General features: G+C 39.0%; 1 protein-coding gene across 17 annotated transcripts in view; it reads left to right on the forward strand.

The window, feature by feature from the left end:
* Positions 1-19,674, forward strand: part of ZBTB20 (zinc finger and BTB domain containing 20) — a 432,215-nt gene that overhangs the window by 118,950 nt on the left and 293,591 nt on the right. For 15 of the 17 annotated variants that reach the window (XR_014945328.1, XR_014945329.1, XM_085545034.1 and 12 more), the window contains exon 4: positions 12,011-12,086. The exons of the other annotated variants lie outside the window; for them this stretch is intronic. The gene's annotated coding sequence lies outside the window, so the exon portion shown is untranslated. The remainder of the gene's footprint in view (positions 1-12,010; positions 12,087-19,674) is intronic. 17 annotated transcript variants of the gene reach the window in all.

The raw sequence follows: 19,674 nt of genomic DNA on the forward strand, positions 1-19,674 counted from the left end.
CGTGTTTACAGCCTGTATGTGAAATCACTTCTGAGGGTAATGCGTTTCCTGAATATCTCTATTTTTAACACAGTGATAGCTCAAAGCGAAGAACCCTTCCCAATGGGAACTGTACTTGTGGGAACTTAAAGATAGGGTTCTTAATTTTTTCCTGATACGAACACAGATTAATGTGGGAGCCACTGTAGGAAATCTGAGACAGTCCTCCTCTTATTCGTCGCTGTGAGGCTTCTCTTCCCTCCAGGTTGGATTTGTGTAGTCCTCTATTTGAGATCCAACCACAACTAATTTCAGTGCAAAGTTAAATGTTGAATGCATTTTTGGCTGTCTTCCCACCACCTCAGATGCATTTTAGCAACTGGGAATAAGGTGAACCAGAGCACTGTGACTAACCAGTTTTCTGCAGGCCATCAGCAGGAGTCCACCAGTGGTACATGAATTAGCAAGCTGCCCTATGAGAAATGGTGGTAATTCATTACTATTCTGAAGTGCGCTACAAGTTAACAGTGACCTGGAACATGTAATTAGTATTTTGCTAAATATAACAAAACACAGATTTAATGGGCTAATATGTTTAAGCGGCCTTTTGCTTAATGCAGTGGGATTTTCTACAGCATATAGAGGTTGTTCTGTACACATTTACTATGTAGAACTTCCTCTTTTTGGACTTTATGAGGCTTAGAACAAAAATGAAACAACTTTCTTCCAGTAATTCATCAATACAGTTATTTAGAAGGATCTTTATTTGTCTCCCTGGATGTCAGGCCTCTACTCTACTGGCTCTTTTTATTAATGCAGACTTCCATTCACTGAAAGCAGAGCTAGCAACCTACATTTCTGGGCTTTTTTATATCATGGCTCAGGAGATGGTAAGTTCCTCTTTTGCCCAAACATGCACTCCAGGCATAATTAGGAAATATGAAGCTATTAATGTTGTAGAGCATTGTTAAAAAATAAAAGCTTAAACTGGAAGACAGAAACGAGTGAGGAAAAGTCTCATGTTGGACGATTGCTTACAGGGGCCCTGGCAGCCTGACTCTTGAGTTCTGTTCCAAAATCTCTCTATCTGCTGAGGGAATCATGTAGCTATAGTCAGCATTATTGTGTTTGTTTGTGAGAAAATAAGGTGTTTCAAAACTGTTTCGAGGTTCAGGGGAAAAAAGGCTGAATATGTTTGGAAATTTCTGCCTAGTCATTGTACAAACTGATTATAGAAACATGAAATGGAGTTGAAAACAAGCCTCCATTTAGCTGACATTAAATAATACAGGATTTTATGTAACAGTCTTTAGTAAACACAGATGCATAATAAGAATGTATAGTTGTATACAGTTCTTAAATTCTTGTTCTTTGTCTTACAACTATTGCTTCCCAAATCGGCTTCTTTTTACGTTTGTTTTTTTCTGCTTCCACACACAATAACAGTCCTTAAAGAGATCGCCACAGTGTGGAACAACATTAGGAGTTCCTGGTAAGCTCAATATATTTTTGCAAGCATGTTTACTGTGGAAGGTAACAGTTCTGACTTAGTGTTCCTTATCTATTGCTTATTATCTTTGGGGGAAAGAGTATGTAGTGCTCATATGCATAATTCCAAATAGAGTTTCTCAGCAAAAGGAACTAGAAGAGAAGCTAAGCAACTATTCCATGGTAGACCCACTTCTCTTGTGTAATATTTGTAGAGAACGTGCTTTGGAAGTACTGAGGTCTTTGGGGATGTGGCAGGGAGGAGGAAGCTTTTTGGCTTTCCAAGCAGATTACTTGCACATTCCACTTAGTGCATATACGTCTCAGAGCTGTGATGATGAAATGTCTTGAAGAATCTCTGTTTTTATTCCCTTTAAGGTATAGTGAAGAACTGAAGAGTTTTGTTGTATAGCATGTAAATCCTTCTCTTTTTCTTTTTTTCTCCTTATTTGTGAATATTATTTTTACTGTCTTAGTAACTGGCCCTGAAATATATTTCTGGGCTTAGTGGCAACGCAAAGGCATTAGATCAAGAATGTTCCAAGATTCAGATTGGCTGGTATTTGCTTATATCACTGCAACTGAACGGTACCAGTTTTAAAATGCTTTTTTTTTTTTTTTTAATGTTGTTCAGGAAATTTTAAAACAGCTTTGATTTCAAACATGAAACTTGGCAAGTGACTGTTCCATAATGTGTTCTAATCACTTCTGCTATTTTGGAAAAGGCTTGAAAATATTCAGTTATGAGTTTATTAGAAATCTAGTTGCCAATTGTGTATCTGAACTTTTCTTCCTCTTTATCTGACACAACACTGGAAGATAATTAGCATATGGTCTTGTAGTCCTTTCCCCAGTGTTAATGTTAACATGATGGAATTCAGTTTTGCACTTTGCTATGTGCAGGATTTTCTTTTTTTCTTTCTTTTTTTTTACTGTTAAAAACTTTTTAGACTGGTTTTGATTCTGCAGTTTTGTTGACCACCAGGGGGGTGCATTTGATTTCATCTTTTTAAATAAAACAGATTCTAGAACTGGTTGAATACCCAAACTTTTTCTAACAATAATAATTTCCTGCCTATTGGGGGTGGATGGGTTTTTTGTTTTGGGGGTTGTTGTTAGTTTTATTTTGTTTTTAATTGTTATTTTTATCTTCTTTGATGCAAATGGAGCCAGAGTGAATTGTAGTCTTGGAAATTTGAATAGTTCAGTCATTGCAGAAATCCTGCTATTCCAAGCTCATACATAGCATATACTCTTTATCATATGTATTTGGTGATAAATATCGCATTAGATATAAGTGCGTGCATGCTATAGCCCCTGCAATAACAACAAAGGTAATCTGTATTGGCCCAGCCCAACAGGATGCTTTGAATCCAGTCCTGCAGCATATTTAAATATTCTTTGCGCCCCCTCCCAAAAAAAAAAAAAGTATCAATTCTTTTTACAAATTCATTTGAAACTTAATTAGTAATTATGCTGATGCTTTAATAGTTGGTTTTGTTTTTGTACAATGTGGCTTGATGCATAAAACTTTTGTTGTTTTTACTCATAGTGAAAGTAAATTGAAGGTTTTTTTCCGTTCTTTCAAATATTATTTCCTGTTCTGTTGGAGTGATCAGTTTGAGTTTTTGCTGATATGGTGGGTTTTTTTGCTGTATTGTTTCCAAGAGAAAATGGAACAGAGCTTTACTAAATCGTAATGCAGGAGCAAAATTTTCTTGAACTATTTTTACAGTGTCAACTTGGTCTTGTTTTCACTTCTCATAGGATGACAAAGCAAGAATTAGGTGTGTTGACTTCACTGGGACATACCTGAAAGCTCACACTAGTATTACATTGAGGGTTTAAGCAGCAGGTTTACGATACAGTCTAAAGGTCTCAAAGTCCTTTGGTGTTAAGTTTCCAAAGATTTTGGAGATGAATGAAACTGGGGACAGGTTAGTAGCATTGTTCCTGGAATTTTGAATCTTTAAATAGAGTGTACTATAAGATGCTGTTCTGTTTCCTCCTTAGGCCTTGAGCTTAATGTGGCAGTTACATAAACTGAAATAACGTGAAATTTCTTGGCATAGTTTGTGTGTGATATTGTGCAAGATGAAGCTGGTTTTGGACTTCAGGTCAGCAGCCCAGTGGCAAAAGTACATAATGTGCCTAAGTGAAAGCGTGTATTGATTTTTGTTTGTATATGTGATAGAATAAGCTTACTCCATGCATAATCTGGAAGAGTCCTGATACTACTAGTGGTGCACCTGCTTGTGTGAATTCCTCACTTCACTTTCTATTACCTGTACTTTACAGTAAAAGATAACATGGCCCATCTTACATGTCAAAATCTCAAGATGTTTCCAAGGTTCTTGGTGGGCCTGCAGTGGGAAGTTCCAAGGAGGTTCTGCAGATGTATTCCTTGCTGTTGCTACTCTGAGGGGTAACATAAGTGTAGTGCCATTTCTCATTCTCTTTATTCCTCCACTGTCAGGAAGAACTACAAATTCAGGTCTCTGTTGCTACCATTGCCCTCCTTGTCTTTTTCTCTTTTTTGAGGTTTGTCCCACCTTCATCCAAACTCTGTGCAGCAAAGGAAGGGGAATGGAAGCTCTGCAGGTGGGTTACAAGAGGTGGATTCTCACAGGGCAGATAGGGCAGCTGTTTGAGGGAGGTAGGAGGATTGTTAAATCCTGATACTTCTATCAGGCCCCAGAAACATAGGTGATGGGATGTTGAAAAGGAGCCAGGCTGCAGGATGACATCAGATTGCCTGGTAATGGACCATTAAAGAGAAGTTAAGAGACTGCTGCGTTAGTAAGGGACAAAGGACACAGTGGCATGCCTTGCTGCTGTTATGGAGCTTGTCCTGAAAATATTCAGCTGTCACCTTTAATTGCTGAATTCTTAGAGATATTGCAAATTCAGAAAGAAAAATTATCACTTTGATCTCCTCTGTCATATGACCTATGAAAAGAAAAAACACATGGCACTACACATACATCTCATCTCAGTGTAATGCCTTTCATCCAAGATCTTGCCCTTTCATGGATAAGGGTCAGACTGAACGTCTTCAAGGCAAGTCTTTGATGGAAGCAAAGGGGAGAGGAAGTTGCCCGTTACACAGCAAATGTTATGTGTGGGTAGTGTCTCAAAGGGGACAGCTCAGTGTTGCATCTTGTACCACAAATCAGCAGTGAAAAGGCTTTGACTATTCAGAGGGATGAAAATTCAAAATGACAATTGAAGAAGTAATTTGTTTACAAAGAAGAGTTTAAGGACGTTCTGTGTGATTAACATTTAAAATTTAATAATTAGAACAAAAATCTTTACCATAAGAAAAGAATCTAAATAATCTTGCTTTTTAGCTTGCTTTTTAGTTTGCTTTTTAGTTTGTTTTGTAAGGGAATAAGTTTTACCACTAAACTGGAGTAATGTGACATAGTCATATGTTTGCATAATAAAAACTTTGTGACTTTAAAACCAAATTTTATGTGTGTATTCAATAACATTTTTGAATGTTAAGATACGTTAAAGCTGCATTGCTCTGGCTATTTGGTCTTCACTGTTTGGACCTTATAATTTTGATCCTTAAGACCTTTTCACATTGGACATACATCTTATTTCTGAATCATCAGTTTTGAATGCTGTCAACATTTACATTCTTTTTCCTGTTTCTTAATGAATCTGTTTAAGGATAATAATCCTAGCCTCATTGCAAGGCATCAGAGTAGATTTCTATCTACTTCTGTCCTTTCTATTCTTATCTAATACTGTTGATTAATAACTCATTGCTTCCTATCTGTCAGACAGTTCTTATCCACCTCATTGTATTATTATCCAGACCATAATTCTCCAGTCTCTCTATGAGCTTCCTGTGTGGTACTGTGTCAAAGGCCTTGCTAAAATCCAAACAAATTATATCCGCCACATTTCCTTTATCCGCCCAGTTTGTCACTGCACTGAAATACCTATCACAATGAAACATTTATTGATGTAAGTTTCTGTGTTAAACCAGAATAAATGTGAAGGTTCTGCTGTGATTATATGATAGAGCCTGCTTCTTAACAGGTATTATCATTTTATGCACTAAAGATAATTTGAGCCAAGGGAGATGATACCATTCAACAGGAGCAGTGAGGCTGTGCAGATCAAAGCATTATGAACCTTGAAAAGAACTAGGAGAAGCTTATATGCTACAGTAACTTGCAAAAAATATAAGCAAAGTCCTTGAGCTATATTCCAATAAATGATCCACGAATGTCAGCTCCAGTTCTAAAAAGACAGGGATCTCCTGGAAGGAGTCCAGCAGAGGGCCACAAAGATGATGAAGGGCCTGGAGCATTTCTGATAAGAAGAAAGGCTGAGTAACCTGGGTCTGTTCAGCCTGGAGAAAGGAAGACTGAGAGGGGATCTGATTAATGTTTATAAATATCTGAAGGGAGGTGGGAGGCAAATGGATGAAGCCTGGCTCTTCTCAGTGGTGTGTAGTGATAAAACAAGAAGCAGTGGCCTAAAACTTTAACGGAGGGAAGTCCCATGCAAACATGTGGAAGAACTTCTTTACAGTAAGGATGATGGAGCACTGGTACAGGTTGATCAGAGAGGTTGTGGAGTTTCCTTCTATGGAGATAGGCAAGACCGGTCTCGACACCTACCTGTGTGACCTGCTTTAGCAGAGGAGTTGGACTTGATGATCTGTTAAGGTACCTTCCAACCCCTGAGATTCTGTGACTCAGAGCTGCTTCACAAGAAGCCGTATCTTTAGAGAAATAACTGTTTGGGCAAGGCCTCAGGCAAGCTGCATGCTGTCACTGTTCCTGTTCCTTGAGAACATAAACAGGATTTAGGGACAGCTTGTGCAAGAAAACAGTTGGAATAGGGAGTATCATTATTTTCAGCAGCGAACTTGATAACTATCATCACCCCTACATAGGAGGAAAGCTTCATGAGATATTTTGAAGGATGCTGGGTCCCACCTGGCACTAACACAACCACCAGTGAAACTGCACTTCAGGAGTCCAGGTCAGGTCTTAAGTGCAGTTACAAGGAGACTAACTCTTCCCTGGGTTGACAAGTTCAGATACTAACGTGCTTTTACAACTGTGTTTCTCAAGTACTTCTTGCTTACTCTGTTAGCAGTAGGAATAAATGAGAGGGGTGGACTGTGCTATTAAAGAATCCAGTGCATTCAGCAGTTACAAGAGCCCTTGTAGTGAAACTGCATGCAGTGTGAATTTTGAAGTGACCGCTAGGGTTGATAATGTGACACATCTTCTATGTATTTGAGTCTCTAACTTTCTGAAACCTGGATTTCAAAGAGTGTTTGTCTTATCCTGTGGGCAGTATTTTTCATACTCAAATGAAAACAGTTCAAATGCTTTTTGGGGGAGGGAGAATGAAAAACAGTCAAAAACACACCTTTTTCCTTATCAAACTTCTTTTCTAAATGAAACAACCATAGCTTAGAAGCTGAAGTTTGTAATGGAGACAGGCTTCTCTGGTAAAGTAAGCTCAATAGGTGGATGCTGTAAGGAAGAGGAAATCTCTGTGGGTACACAGCTTTGCAGCGAGCTAATCACAGAATCACAGAATTACCCGGGTTGGAAGGGACCTCAAGGATCATGTAGCTCCAACCCCCCTGCCTGGCAGGGCCACCACTTTACTAGATCAGGTTGCCCAGGGCCCCGTCCAACCTGGCCTTGAACACCTCCAAGGACGGGGCATCCACAACCTCACTGGGCAGCCTGTTCCAGGACCTAACCACTCTTCTAGTAAAGAACTTTCCCCTAACATCCAACCTAAATCTTCCCTCCTTCAACTTAAAACCATTTCCCCTAGTCCTGCTATTATCAGCCCTTTCGAAGAGTTTACTCCCCTCCTGGGAGTAAGTTCCCTTCAGGTACTGAAAGGCTGCAATGAGGTCACCCCGCAACCTTCTCTTCTCCAGGCTGAACAAACCCAACTCCCTCAGCCTGTCCTCATAGGGGAGGTGCTCCAGCCCCCTGATCATCTTTGTGGCCCTCCTCTGGACCCTTTCCAAAATCTCCATATCTTTTTTGTACTGAGGGCTCCACACCTGGACACAGTACTCCAGATGGGAATAACAGATGCAAGTTTATCATTATGACAAAGAAACCTTCAATCCGTGTTTTTTTCCCCCCTGTACTGCAGTGGCAGGGGATCTTGTTCCTAGCACAGTGCCATAGACCGTCCTCTACTCCAGCTCACCTGAACCACAGAACCCAGGTATCTCATACCTGCAGCCCTGTGAGCCATGAGCTGCAGTCCTGCATTAGGTTTATCTAAAGCTCAGCTCCATAGTTGATAGTGGGGACAGTGCATCTGGCACTATTGCTATACTGTGTAAGTGGCTCTGAGTTGAAAGGCAGAACTGGAAATGTGCATAATTCATGTGTACTTTTGTAATAGTACAGTTTTCCAATTCAGGAGGACAAACTTGTATGGGAGGATCCTTTAAGCACAGGCATTAATTTTTGTTCTTTTTTTCTTTTTTTTGCTCTATTCCCTCAAGACAAATGTCTGACACAAAATAAACCTCTCTATAAAGATAAGACTCTTTGGAATAGTATCAACTGAAGGACATTCACCTTGAAATACAGAAGTGATGTAATGCTTTATCTACATTATTACGGTTTATACTTCTGGTTTACTAATGAGCCTAGACAGACCTTTGTGCTGATGTGCCTATACCACTTTCAATTTCAGAGTTTGCTTGTTTGTTTTTACATGGTGAGCCTGTACAGTGTAGATCTCCTTCTCTGATTCCTGTGACAAAGTCAGTCCATGACTTTGTGTTTTCAGATACAAAAGGTCAGAAACTAATCTGGACTGTACCCTAAGCCATCATTTGGATTCTGAAACAGGAACGAGTTCTCTTGACTGGTCTGTGAGCTTATTTGAAAATTCTCTTAAAATTAATGGGTTTTCTGTTCTTCTTTTCTTTCTTTTGTTCTTGAAAGGGGCTTTCTTAATATAATCAGTGTTTTTTTTTCAGTGAGTAAGGACATCCTTATTTCACATTTTGTTTGTAGTTATTTGGGGTACTGTCTTTATTTGCAGTTCTAGAAGCGAAAAAACAATATGATCAAGTACTTGGAAAATGATCAATTGATTGATGTTGTAAATTCTATGTAGGAAATGGAAAATATGTCAATAAATGTTGCACTATGCTTTCTCCTACCCTTTTTTCCTCTCTGACCCCATAACTAATCCACTGCATGTGATTCTTATTAACCTCCTCCAGTTGACATCAGGTATTCAAGACAGATCAAGCCCTTACAGAACTTCCTTGCTGCCAAGAAGCAGATTGCAAAAGGCTAAGATGTCCTGAAATGTTTTCTAGTAACAAGTGATTTCTTTCTTCTTTACTTAATTTTTAGATTGAGTGAATGTGGTCCTTCCAGAAATGGTGAACAAGATCTCCATTGCCAGACAGACACGACATGTGCCTGTAGTTCATTGAATATTGCTGACGTGACTTCAGTCATGTCCAGTCAGTAGCTTTGCTCTCATGTTTTTCAGGCTCTGCATAAATTTAATGGCAAGCAGAAGTCATGAAAGAAAATCATCAAAACATGTTTACCTTCCTGTGATTTGTTTTTGAAGCATTTACTGAGAGCCAACACTTGCCATCCTGTTAATGCTCCACTAATGGAGCTCATTTTCATACTCATCGTTCCTGTAATTCCAGTTCTCGGGCTTCTCCCAAGCAGAAGTTGACTGGCTGTTCTCAAGCCAGGTTCCTTGCTTTTCTCTAAGGGTACAAGGCTCTCCTTTAAGACAGGAGAGTTGACTTGTGTTAGCCATCTGGCTAAGAAGCCACCTCCTTTTCAACCTCCTGCTCATATGTACTTGGCTAAGTTATTCATCTTGAGACCACAAATTGCTTGGATTTAATGATATGGTTAAGACTGCAGTGATTGGTGTTCTGTGCTTAACAGGGCTTTCTGTAGGTTGTGCTTTGGGTTTAACTCCAACCTGTAGCTGAAGCAGCTCCTTGCAGCGCTCTGGCTGTGAACACTGTGTGTCGGATGTTGTGTTAACTCCAGCTTTTTCACTGCAGATTTTCAAGATGGCAGCTGGAACAGTGTCATGAGGCTCCATTTCCTTTAGTTGGTGGCTCGTAGCATGTGCCAGCTATGCCTGTTTCAAGGAGAGGGAGAGCTACATCTGCAAGCCTTACGCCCTGCTGCTGAGAGCTCAAATGGCAGCACTACATGTTGCCTTCCTTTGTTTTCCTTTTCAATTAGAAGAATGTGTGCAGAGCAGGAAGGACTTTGGGGTAATACTACTTGGAGAACACGCTGATGAACAGCTGTCAGTAGAGAGAAAGGGCTGTGCCTTCACAGTTTCGTAGGAGAGGGCAAAATGCTTCTTCATTCTCTACAATAAAAATGGTTATTTTGGACAAAATTTGCTGTGATCAAGTCCAAGCACCAATTTATTCCTATTTAGGTCATCAGAAAAGGGCTTCAGTGGTGCAGCCTGTATGCTGGCTCTCTGTACGAGGATACATTTCGCCCTTGGTGAATGCTCTTTGTTTTCTCAGTTGAGGACACTTTTTCATCGCATTCATTAAAAGAAATAGCTCTGGATTGCAAATGCCACTGCCCCTGTCCCTCCCAGCTGGCAAGCCAGCATTACAGTCCTTAAGATTTTAGAAAATGGGGTAAGGTAGGAAGGGGAAGGAAAACTAAAATGGAAATTCAGAGGCTGAAGCTTTTAGCACTCGTTTGATGGTTGTGCTGTTGCCTGGTTCTGATGGACTTGCAATTTCTATGTCTGGGTCTCTTCCCCCTTCCTCTGTATGGCTTCCTAGATGCTGATCAGAAGAAAGAAGGGAAGTTATGTAATGTAAAGATAGTGTAGGGAACAAGGAACATGGTTCTCAGATGATTCATCTTGCCAAGACACTTTGAGAAACATTTCATGCAAGGCTGCGCTGTGCAGGTGTTGTCCTAGGAAATCTGAGTGTGAAATCTTATTCCTTTCAATTCAGTGCTGAAGGTTTCGTTTCATTGTGCATAAGATTTGGTGATGCTTGTTGTGCTCTCCCCTTCAATGTTGTCTACTTTAATGTAGCTCATTGTGACAGACTTTAGCCCAGCAATAACTGAGCTCACTTGTGTTTGTAGGATACATGTATGTATGAGCATGTTTGCACGGCGGCGTATCTCGTGATAGAGCATGTTTCTTGCTAACATTTCTGGGGAAAGAATGGGGAGGGTTATATAACACCGAAGCCTGAAGAGCTGCTTTGTGTTTATGTCGGGTTTAATTTTGGTTTGCTTTTTGTTTTACTCGTAGGGGATCAAAAATAAAACTTCAGTGAGGAATTGCCCCCAGACTGTGGGACGTTTGAAATCAGTATTAGATTCGTGTCCAGAATTTATTCACGGCTCAGTCTCAGAATGCAGCAGTGAGGAAAATAGCTTTGACGTTGAATGGGGCAAATTAGGAAAAGTCTGCTGTCATCTTATTAAAAGAAAATCTGAGCTGAGTTTTGATTTGTTTCTTTAATGAGTTGCTGCTACGTTGCATGTGTCTGTGTATATAGCTATATGGTTTGTTATTATGAGGTCAAATCCTGACAACTTACTGCAAAATAGTTTTAATTTATTATTAATATTTTTTGTTATTCTCACTTCTTCTGGTTTTGGAGCCTTTATAATTAGATATAATTAAAACCACAGGTTTATAATTCCAGTCTAACATTTAAACTCATATTTATGGTGTAACCCCCGGAGTTTTATTGTCATTCCAACTGCATTTTGGAAGAAAAGAAAAAAAATGTTTTTTGCATTTATTCAAATGCTTTGTCTATAACTACCACTTCTTAATCATTTGTTTTGCACAGTGAAATGACATTTTGCTTTACATGATACAAAGCCTTACAGGTTCGAGAGTAGCTATTTCATATCCCTTAACAAATGAGTGCAAGGGACCTTTTGCCTCGCGCACTTTAAAAACAGCTTTCCTCTTTTGGAACTTGTCTTTCTGCTCCTCCATGCAACAGTCTGAAGTGCTACATGCTGGAGAGCTGATTTTTAAAAGAATGTTGGCTGGCATTATGTAAAACCGCATCTTCCCTTTTGGTGCGAATGTTCTGGTCCAAACAGTGTCCTTGTTTTACAGCAATTAACGTTTTCCCCCTCACAGTTGCTGATATGTGACGGTGTTTTTCTGTCTTCTTTAATTGCGATGCTTTTTTTGTCTTTTTTACTTCAGTATAGGGTTGATGGTTAAAATTAAGTGGCAGAAGGCTTCTTTCCAAGTTATTCAGATATATATTTTTTCTGTAGAAATATGCATTGCTACTCTCAATTGCCTTATTCCCCTTCTTCTTTCACTGTAAAATACTCCGGGAAGAGCTTCTTTTAACAAAAAAAAAAAAAAAAAGAAGAAGAAGAAAAAAAAAAGGCTACGCTTGACTGATAATGCATTGCTTTGGATGGTGAAACATTATGAAAGTTTAATTTTTAATTAAATCTGAAATACCAATTATAACTGAAAGAGATTTTAACCTGTTTCTTTTCAGACTGCCTGAAGTTACATTGTAGATGCTGAAATCACTGCACCTTAAAAACAAAAAGATTAAGCTGCGCTGCATTCTTGTAAGTAAAAGCTTTTCCGGTACCTTTTGTCAGTATTTTTCCTCAATATACATCCAAAGTGTTAGCACAGTAACTGCTCTTGGATAAAGGTCAAATTCCCCTTGAATAGGATTTAGAAGTTCAAAGGATGTTTTATTTGAAAATTAGAACTAAACTTGAATCTTTCAGATCTTTAATTTCAGACCCCTGAATAGATCTTTCCTTTTCGCTTTGATTTGATTATTATTAGGAATAGTGTGTGTCTGTTGACGTACGGTTCCTGTGGCTTTGTCAGAGAGGATTTCTGCTCTTTGGAGTGGAGATAATAGAAAATAGCAGAAGGTTCCTCATAGCATAAAATATAGTTTATTCTCTTTATTTTTTGTAGTCGTCATAAAATGTCCCTTAGATAAGAAAAAAAGATGGAACATCTTTCTAATGACATCACAGGAGGCTTTGGCTGCTTTAGGACGTAGATGAAGGCAGAGATGCCTTATTCATCTGTGTTGCGATACAACAAAACAGTCAAAATAATGTCTTGTGTCTCTCAGTAAGAAAGAAGCCTCTTTCTAAGGGCTTAGTTATTCCATAAATGCAAGGCAGATTGTACATCTACCCTTATTTAGAATGTGTTTACCGAATATGTTTGGGTAAATAATTAAGATTTGGAACTTCTGAAGAACAAGCAAGTAAAAGAGGACTGGGAACTGCTGTAGATTCAGATACTCTGAATTTAATGAACTAATATATGAGTAAAAATCCGAGAGTTTGAAAATAAGAAAGAATCGATTTTTTAGTTTGACAGTGCAAAGCTGTGGAGTATGACAAAGCAAAGTCAGTTTGTTTTCTTCTCTGAGCTCAAAATGTGCAGTCCATAATGAAACCCAGCGTCTTTTTCCAAAGTGCTACTTTCGTACTTCACTATTAAAGTATTTTAACTATTCCATACTTGTTGTTTTTTTTCCTTAACTCTCTATCTCCTCAATTATTTTTTTTCTCTCTCTCTCTTTAAATTGTATTTTAATGATTTAGTTTGAACTAGCTGAAGGTTACAGTACACTGTGGGCAGCTAATGCATGCCCCTTCCAGCGTGGAACACCAAGCATGACTCAGGCAGGCAGACTGTGCCATTCTGGCTCGACTCCATTGTGTTTTTACATTACTGGCAAGGGCCACGCCATTGTCTTGCTTAAATATTGTGCATCAACTGCGGGCTGTGGCTAGTGAATTGTATTTAACGTTTTCGCCTCATCACGGCTGAATATCTGCCATGAACAGCTTCCCTGGACATGAGAGGTTAACCTTGCAGTTAAAAAGGTGACATGAACTGCAAACACTGGTGGATTTGTTCGGTCCAGCAACAATTTAAAGGGAAATGTTAGGAGCAAGGGGAAAAGTTAGGGGACATTTGTGAATCTAGAAATGCAGAATATCAAAGTTGTCTTTCTTTTTTGTTTGAATACCCAGGAGAAATTTTATTGGAAACCAATAGTAATTCTCTTTCCAAAATGTAACAGCAGAGTGAGAACTGAATTAAAGCATGTTGTTTGAATCCTTGGAATCCAAATGGTCAGTAAATCCTGCATAGACAGCCCTAATGCAAAATACCAGGTAGAGATACATGGACCTCATGGATGATGCTGGAATAGGCTTTTTTGGTTAAGGAAGGGATGGGAATCTAGGAGGAGGAATAAATAAACAAGTGCAGAACTCACATGCAGAAAAAAACAAAAAAATAACCTTTAAAGGGTAAGAAGAAAATCAAGGCAGAAATACTGTATAGCTTGCTCCAGACCAGAGTAAATCAAGGGCTGAACTGGAAATTGAGCTGGGGATCGTGACTCCATCTCTTTTCTGCTCGGTTCTTCTTTACATTCCCTGAAGTAGAGATTCAAGCGTCTAATTTTTGAATTTCTTGTTTCGTTTGTTTTATTTCCCCAATAATACCCCATCTGTAAACTCCTGGCTGCTCTTAAACTGTGTAGCATTGGCATACAGCCAGTAATAGAGACAAATAAGTTGGGGAAACTTTTTATGTAAGCACATGTATGCTGTAAAATGAGACTGTGACTCTTACTATACCTTGTGCTTGTGTAACTGTAGGGGTACCCTTGTTATGGAAGATAATATGCTTTAAGAATTTATTTTCTCTCAGATGTATGTTTACTGTAATCAGGTGTCTCTAATTCTGAGATCTTTAATGAAGTAAACTTTCAAGTATGACTTTCCTCTGTTAACCTGAAAACAGTAAAAAAAAAGCAAGCTGTGCTTTGCTAGTTTTCTATTAGAGATCAGGATTGTTTTAATTGAAGGCTGGAACTTTGTTTTAGGTAGAGATATCCTTAAAATAAGTCATTAATAGAAAAAGGGGCCAAATTTTCAGCTGCTATAAAATATATACTTAATAAATGGCACTGCAGGAAAATGCAGATTCACAACACGTGAACATCTGGCAGGCAGCTGCACAAGAACACAGCCTTGTAAATGTAGTGCAGGCAGACTCTTAATGGGAAAGGTCTGTGGGCTGGATTCTTTTTATGTTGGGTGGTCAGATCAACTATGTACTAAAATTATGTGGATTAATAGGCAAGTAGATCCACTGAGAACCGTGAGTCTATTCAAATACTTAACTTTAAAGATGTACTTAAGTACTCACTGTTTGCAATTAACCCAAAATAGGATTAAGTCCAGTAAGAGGAGTCAGTTACCTCTGCTGATGTTCAACATGCATTTGATTTTAGAACTGGACAGTGGGGAAAGCATGTTGTCTGTGGAAGAAAATAAATTCTGTCCTCACAACCTGGAGACTTACACAAGAGATGCGCTGAATGTGGTTTAAGAGTAATGCTTTTAGTTACAGCTGTCTGATTTTAGGTGCCATTGGCTGAGGACAAGAGGGACATACAACACATTAAAGGAAAAAAAAGAGAGTTTTTTTCAGTTTCAATCTTATATGGCCTTGTGGTCTGGTTACTGACCAAGAGGTCTGGAGTTTGAATTTTTGTGGATGCTGGCTCATTGGGTGGCTCTGGACTAATCATTTAACCTCTCTGCACCTTGTTTAGCAGATCAGGTTTTCAGTCTGGTTACGACTTCAGTACTGATGCAGCTCTGTGAACGTTATTGAGTTTGTTTTTGCAAAGCTCTTAGAGGAGAAATAGTAACCATTGTTATCATTAATAAATGTATTGTGTAGACAAAACATGAGGGATGGAGATGCAGTCACTCACGGAGGTGATCTTTCACAACTCACTTGTGCCTTTGTTTAATTCCATCACTCAAAGGTATCAAGGCCAACTCCAATTTATAGAAGTATTTCTCATGTCACTCTCCCCACTGTTGAGTATTTTATTGTTTGTTTTCTCTCCGTTTTTTTTGCTACTTTCCTCCATGCTGAATTAACCTTGCATACCAAACCTTATTCTCCTTTTCTGTATTATACAGCAGAGACATTCATATAGCCTCAAAATTAGAGAGAACAAATTCATTTTGTCTACTGATTGTTTGCTGATGATGTATGAAACAGACAGAAGACAGTTTGAATTTTCATAAGTTCAATTGAGCTTGCAGGCTTAAGGAAAGGAACGGGCAGAACCCAAGCCAATGTGACACAGTAAGCTGGCATCCCAGAGTGCATGCAGCATGTGTAACGTCAGGATGTCAAGGCCATACAGGGCTTCGTCCATCAAAGCAGTACTTTTAAATGAAGGAAGAATTTTGAAGCAACAAACAAGCTACCCCACCATGTTCACAACACAGGAGAACTCGTGTTTCCTGATGGATACGGGATCTGTCCTTTCCTCCTATAAATTGCTGTTTTAACTAGAATTGCGTGTCTAATTTGAGTGTTATTGAGCCTTGCACATTCCTAGTTGCCATTACTCTGACAAAATCTGAACCCTGAATAGTTCACTAAGACCTTTTTGGATGCAGAAGGAGTAGCTGCATTGGAGAAGACACGTTTGAATGTGAAATAAGTATATAAGTGTGCTTCTTTGAAGAAAGATAAGTGTCTTGGGGCTGGCTGTCGCTGAGGAATTGTGTTAGTGCTAACAAAGAGAATTAATTTTGCCTTTTTCCCCCTCCTATACCAAGGCATTAATCCAGAAACTCATGGGGATAAATTCTGCCCTGATTTCTACCTGTGGAACCCCAGTGGAAACAGAGAGAGGTCATAAATGTTTGCCAAAGCAAAAACTGTCCTAGTGTTAAAATTGTTGAGAAAGTAGAAACTGGTTGATTGTTACCTGGGTCAGGGGCATGAAGGGTACATAGAAGCATCATGTGCTTCCAAAAATGTTCTTTTTATTGCATATATTAAGCAGGGAAAAAGAAAACAAAACAAAACAAAAACTAGTGAGTGAAAAGTTATAACCAGGAGCTCAGTGATTAATTGTTCTTCATGTCCTCTGGGAGAAAGACCCAAAGAAATCAGTTCAGTGAGCAGTGAAAATTACCAAGGTACATATTAAGATCCATATTCTGCCTGTATAGGCAGTACAACCCTGGGACACACAACCTCTAGGTACTGTGGAAGCAGGGGAAGTTTCTTTTTGAAGGAATGGGTTGCAAAACCACCTCAGGAGCGTGCCATAAGACTGGACTTAGATGAGTTTTGTTATTCTCTTGCATTTCTCTGATTCAGCATACCATTTGGAAATGTTGGTATGTGGCTAGTACATTCCTGGTTAATAAAGCTTAAAAGATCCCTAGGGTTCTCATTTTTCCATCCTCTCATAACTAAAACCGTACTGTCTCTTCAAAGATTTCAGTGGGCTGTCAGCATTTTGTTTTGACCCTTCTTTTTTTAGAGAAAAGACAGGGGAGGGAATCATACATCCACCAAAAGGCAGATGTTTGGTTACTGTGCATCTATATGGTTTCTTGACCGCCAGTGTACTAATCCTGATTAGATTCAGTTCCTGTTTTTGAGAAGCTGGATGAATGGAAACAGTCCAGGTATAGGCTGGTACAAAGGCCTGTGATAGAGATTATGGAGATAGTTTAAAGGTGCAAGTATGCAGTGGAGCTCAAGTAAAGCTTTGTATGAAAAGCAATTTCTCAGGAGATAATGAGCTTTCAGTTTTCTGAATTTTCATGCAAACATCCTTGAAAGATATTTTCACTTTGTGAGACTGCCAATCTCAGAATGCAGTTGGCCAGCCTGATAACATTTCTAGTTCTCAGGTTGGTTTTAATCAGTCCTGTTCACAACATAGCACAGAGAGGAGTTGGGAATGATTGTCAATCAAGTCTATCACCTTTGTTGAAAAAGCACACGGGGTGGTGCTTTTTCTAGTTCTATATGTTGAGACCATCAATTGCAGTGTACGCAAGAATAGAACTGACTTTTATTGCATATGGCAGCCCTTGTTTTTGCAGAATACTGGCCACAATAGGTGAAGATAGGAAAATGGCTCTCTAGTGTGTGGTTGTTTTTGGTATATAAAGGAGTATGGTTGTGATTTACTCACGTTAAAAAGTCATGGGAATATCACTACTGATTCCCTGAGTAGCAATACTGCAGTACGTTGTAAAACACTGTAGTATTTCAGCACCTGAAGATGTAGCAGTGGAAAATCTCTAACTCCATTTATCGAAGCACTTGCTGATCTAACTCCAAGACAAAGGAGAGACCACAGATCATCGCGCACATATCAAGCACATATCATATAAAGAAACTATTATAAAGATTATAAAGAGCAGAGATGTCATTAGACAAACTACAGAAGAGGAAAAAGAACAACACAGGGCTGGCCTTTTCTGATTCCTGGTACTCTTTATTTTCTTATTTCCAAAATGAGATTCTTCAGCTAAATCAGTATATAACGGGAGGAACTCCACAGGAAAGCATTGTGGTTATTCCATATTTACATCAGCGCCCTTGGGGAGACTCTCACTGAATCATTTTAAATTCCTGCATCTGATGTAGGGCAGTCTGATGAATGTAAGATACCAAAAAATTCTGATCTGTTTTCTTCATTAGTGTAAGTGGTCTAGCTTTGAATTTTACGATCGAGTATCTGGTTCTTCTTATTGCCCTCTTTCCCGTCATTGCCCCTGCATCTAAATAATAGATTAGAACAGATTTTAATTTCAGTTGTGTCAAAATTGATCTATTGTTTTCAACAGTTTCCACTGGCACAGAAGAGATCAAGAGTATTTTTAATTTATTATTTTATTTATTTAAATAAATCATCTGCAGAACTGTACTGCTGATTTGTTCATTGCTTCGGTGCCAGTGAGTGCTCTGGAGGGTCCTCAAAATTCTGACAGGACATGCTGTGACTCCGTATGTGTTTTAGCAGTTCTGTGTTTCCTTGTGACAAAGGAATCATTTGTTTTGTGCATGTGATCATCCTATAGCATTCCGGTGATCCTGTGACTTAAAAGGACGTAGTTCTCGCTCCTTCCCTCTTCTTTTTGTACAGCTCTCCTTTAGAAGCATTCAGAAGATGGCAGCAAGATAGTCAGGTTGGAGGTAACAAGCACTTGATGGGGAACTCTATGCTTTTAGAGGCCACTGGAAAAATATCTGGCTTTGCAATATGCTTGTGTTAGTAATACTGATGGCATCTCTGAGTCAAAGATACATTCATGAGCCCACTGGTTTCCTTGGCAGTTGGGCTTGGTTGGTTGTTTTTCTGAGTCTTCTTCATAATGTTTCTACTGAATTTATTTCCACTCATGTGCTGTTAAAATGGGAATTTTGAATAATGAAAATACTTAGTAAAGTGGATGACTTACTTCACCACCTCTAACACTGGTAATAGGTGATAAGAGTCCTGTGACTCTTAAGAGAAGAAACTTCCCATTTGTATTTCCCAGGATGACTGGATTTGTGCAATCAGATCACTGCATGTCCTCTCTCAATATGAACCAATTTATATATTGAAGTCCCAGTTTATGTAGGCTTTAATGGCAGTTTATGTAGGCTGCAGTGACACAGTCCCCATGAATGTGGGCTGCAAGATCAGACATCCAGTAGGAATATCTGCCAGACACCATTGCTGGAGTCTGAGCCAGAGAGAGGTGAACTCTTGTCTCTTCACAGTTTCCTTTTTCTTTCCGTAAGTTTTTCTAGTGTGGAAGACAATATGTTTTGTCGTGTCTCTTACCATGTTTTAATATACATCTGATTGTTATGTATGAACAACTTTCTAGAGCAAATGATGCTAGATTCTTGAAGCAAACAACTATAACGTGATTATTGTTTGGGCAGTCTAAAGTGTGCAAATGACATCTATTGCCTACATGTATACAACAGCCAGAAGGAATTTCTAATGGGAAGACATCACAGAAGCCTAAGGAATGCAGAGAGAGGATGCTAAGGAACCCAGAAATCAAGTGGTCAGGAGGGTTTGGATTTACATTAATTTGTCATCCTGATAGAAAATACAACATAGGTAGAAGTGAGAAATCCTTGACTCAACAGACAGGGCTCCTGCACGTGCTGATTTATCCTCATGAATGGCACCTGAGTGTGCTGTTGGATTTGTTATGGTGCTTCGTATGATACTGACCCCAAGAATGATAGTATTTATTCATTCTTCCTGTGGTGCAACTTGGCATGTTAGTAATTCCCATCCTTTCTTTTCCTTGTGTGTGC

The sequence above is a fragment of the Coturnix japonica genome, chromosome 1 (assembly GCF_054131305.1).
Source record: "Coturnix japonica strain WE chromosome 1, WE-NBRP24, whole genome shotgun sequence".
NCBI classification, from domain to species: Eukaryota; Metazoa; Chordata; class Aves; order Galliformes; family Phasianidae; genus Coturnix; species Coturnix japonica.